The 2,442-nt window shown below is 46.3% G+C and overlaps 13 non-coding genes across 13 annotated transcripts; all 13 read right to left on the bottom strand.

The window, feature by feature from the left end:
* Positions 1-147: 147 nt before the first annotated feature.
* Pmar_PMAR003076 lies at positions 148-219 on the bottom strand. The gene has a single exon. It is a non-coding gene; the product is annotated as a tRNA-Thr (tRNA).
* Positions 220-320: 101 nt separating this feature from the next.
* On the bottom strand, positions 321-392 carry Pmar_PMAR003075. Its single transcript has one exon. It is a non-coding gene; the product is annotated as a tRNA-Thr (tRNA).
* A 102-nt stretch (positions 393-494) lies between these two features.
* Positions 495-566, bottom strand: Pmar_PMAR003074. Its single transcript has one exon. It is a non-coding gene; the product is annotated as a tRNA-Thr (tRNA).
* Positions 567-668: 102 nt separating this feature from the next.
* Positions 669-740, bottom strand: Pmar_PMAR003073. Its single transcript has one exon. It is a non-coding gene; the product is annotated as a tRNA-Thr (tRNA).
* A 102-nt stretch (positions 741-842) lies between these two features.
* On the bottom strand, positions 843-914 carry Pmar_PMAR003072. The gene has a single exon. It is a non-coding gene; the product is annotated as a tRNA-Thr (tRNA).
* A 102-nt stretch (positions 915-1,016) lies between these two features.
* On the bottom strand, positions 1,017-1,088 carry Pmar_PMAR003071. Its single transcript has one exon. It is a non-coding gene; the product is annotated as a tRNA-Thr (tRNA).
* A 102-nt stretch (positions 1,089-1,190) lies between these two features.
* On the bottom strand, positions 1,191-1,262 carry Pmar_PMAR003070. The gene has a single exon. It is a non-coding gene; the product is annotated as a tRNA-Thr (tRNA).
* Positions 1,263-1,364: 102 nt separating this feature from the next.
* On the bottom strand, positions 1,365-1,436 carry Pmar_PMAR003069. Its single transcript has one exon. It is a non-coding gene; the product is annotated as a tRNA-Thr (tRNA).
* A 102-nt stretch (positions 1,437-1,538) lies between these two features.
* On the bottom strand, positions 1,539-1,610 carry Pmar_PMAR003068. Its single transcript has one exon. It is a non-coding gene; the product is annotated as a tRNA-Thr (tRNA).
* A 102-nt stretch (positions 1,611-1,712) lies between these two features.
* On the bottom strand, positions 1,713-1,784 carry Pmar_PMAR003067. Its single transcript has one exon. It is a non-coding gene; the product is annotated as a tRNA-Thr (tRNA).
* Positions 1,785-1,886: 102 nt separating this feature from the next.
* On the bottom strand, positions 1,887-1,958 carry Pmar_PMAR003066. The gene has a single exon. It is a non-coding gene; the product is annotated as a tRNA-Thr (tRNA).
* A 102-nt stretch (positions 1,959-2,060) lies between these two features.
* On the bottom strand, positions 2,061-2,132 carry Pmar_PMAR003065. Its single transcript has one exon. It is a non-coding gene; the product is annotated as a tRNA-Thr (tRNA).
* Positions 2,133-2,234: 102 nt separating this feature from the next.
* On the bottom strand, positions 2,235-2,306 carry Pmar_PMAR003064. The gene has a single exon. It is a non-coding gene; the product is annotated as a tRNA-Ile (tRNA).
* Positions 2,307-2,442: the final 136 nt, after the last annotated feature.

Below are 2,442 nucleotides of genomic sequence, written 5' to 3'. Positions count from 1 at the left end.
CCTTCTGCTCACAGAGCCGACGCTCTGCCACTAAGCTAAAGTGACGCAGAGAATAAGTACATAAATCAATAATCTTTCTGTATCCTTTGCGGAGTGAGCAGACCTGCTCCTGCTTCTCATACCCGACTAGAGCATAATGCAGCTGTAAGCCACTTGCCAGGATTGAACTGATGACCTTCTGCTTACGAAGCAGACGCTCTACCACTAAGCTAAAGTGACATACAGACTAACCATATGAATCAATAATTTTCGTGTCCCCTTCACAGAATGGGCATCTTGCTCCTGCTTCTCGTACCAGACCAGATATTTATGGTGTTATAAGCCACTTGCCAGGATCGGACTGACGACCTTCTGCTTACAAAGCAGACGCTCTGCCACTAAGCTAAAGTGGCGCACAAAATAACTGCATAAATCAATAATCTTCCTGTATCCTTTGCGGAGTGAGCAAACCTGCTCCTGCTTCTCATACCCGACTAGAGCCTAATGCTGCTGTAAGCCACTTGCCAGGATTGAACTGACGACCTTCTGCTTACGAAGCAGACGCTCTACCACTAAGCTAAAGTGGCGCACAGATTAAGTATATGAATCAATAATTTTCCTGTCCCGTTCACAGAATGGGCCATCCTGCTCCTGGTTCTCGTACCAGACCAGAAATTTATGGGGCTATAAGCCACTTGCCAGGATTGAACTGACGACCTTCTGCTTACAAAACAGACGCTCTGCCACTAAGCTAAAGTGGCGCACAGAGTAAATACATAAATCGATAATCTTTCTGTATCCTCTGCGGAGTGAGCAGACCTGCTCCTGCTTCTCATACCCGACTAGAGCATAATGCAGCTGTAAGCCACTTGCCAGGATTGAACTGACGACCTTCAGCTTACGAAGCAGACGCTCTACCACTAAGCTAAAGTGGCGCACAGATTAAGTATATGAATCAATAATTTTCCTGTCCCGTTCACAGAATGGGCCATCCTGCTCCTGCTTCTCGTACCAGACCAGAAATTTATGGTGCTATAAGCTACTTGTCAGGATTGGACTGACGACCTTCTGCTTACAAAGCAGACGCTCTGCCACTAAGCTAAAGTGGCGCACAAAATAACTGCATAATTCAATAATCTTCCTGTATCCTTTGCGGAGTGAGCAAACCTGCTCCTGCTCCTCACACCCGACTAGAGCCTAATGCTGCTGTAAGCCACTTGCGAGGATTGAACTGACGAGCTTCTACTTACGAAGCTGACGCTCTACCACTAAGCTAAAGTGGCGCACAGAATAAATACATAAATCGATAATCTTTCTGTATCCTTTGCGGAGTGAGCTGACCTGCTCCTGCTTCTCGTATCAGACCATAGATTTACGGTGCTATCAGCCACTTGCCAGGATTGAACTGACGACCTTCTGCTTACAAAGCAGACGTTCTGCCACTAAGCTAAAGTGACATACCAAATAACTGCATAAATCAATAATTTTCCTGTCCCGTTCACAGAATGGGCCATCCTGCTCCTGGTTCTCGTACCAGACCAGAAATTTATGGTGCTATAAGCCACTTGCCAAGATTGAACTGACGACCTTCTGCTTACGAAGCAGACGCTCGGCCACTAAGCTAAAGCTGCGCACAAAATAACTGCATAAATCAATAATCTTCCTGTATCCTTTGCGGAGTGAGCAAACCTGCTCCTGCTCCTCATACCCGACTAGAGCCTAGTGCTGCTGTAAGCCACTTGCCAGGATTGAACTGACGTCCTTCTTCTTACGAAGCAGACGCTCTACCACTAAGCTAAAGTGGCGCACAGATTAAGTATATGAATCGATAATTTTCCTGTCGCGTTCACAGAATGGGCCATCCTGCTCCTGCTTCCCGTATCAGACCAAAGATTTATGGTGCTATCAGCCACTTGCCAGGATTGAACTGACGACCTACTGCTTACAAAGCAGACGCTCTGCCACTAAGCTAAAGTGACGCACAAAATAAGTGCATAAATCAATAATCTTCCTGTATCCTTTGCGGAGTGAGCAAACCTGCTCCTGCTCCTCACACCCGACTAGAGTTTAATGCTGCTGTAAGCTACTTGCCAGGATTGAACTGACGACCTTCTGCTTACGAAGCAGACGCTCTACCACTAAGCTAAAGTGACGCACAAATTACTTATATGAATCAATAATTTTCCTGTCCCGTTCACAGAATGGGCCATCCTGCTCCTGCTTCTCGTATCAGACCAAAAATTTATGGTGCTATCAGCCACTTGCCAGGATTGAACTGACGACCTACTGCTTATAAAGCAGACGCTCTGCCACTAAGCTAAAGTGGCACACAAAATAAGTGCATAAATCAATAATCTTCCTGTATCCTTTGCGGAGTGAGCAAACCTGCTCCTGCTTCTCATCCCGACTAGAGCATAATGCTGCTGTAAGCCACTTGCCAGGATGAACTGACGACCTTCTGCT

This window comes from Perkinsus marinus (genome assembly GCF_000006405.1).
Source record: "Perkinsus marinus ATCC 50983 genomic scaffold scf_1104296937614, whole genome shotgun sequence".
In the NCBI taxonomy this organism is placed as follows: domain Eukaryota; phylum Perkinsozoa; order Perkinsida; family Perkinsidae; genus Perkinsus; species Perkinsus marinus.
The sequence above is the reverse complement of the archived record's forward strand: the minus strand, read 5'-3'. Positions and strand labels throughout refer to the sequence as shown.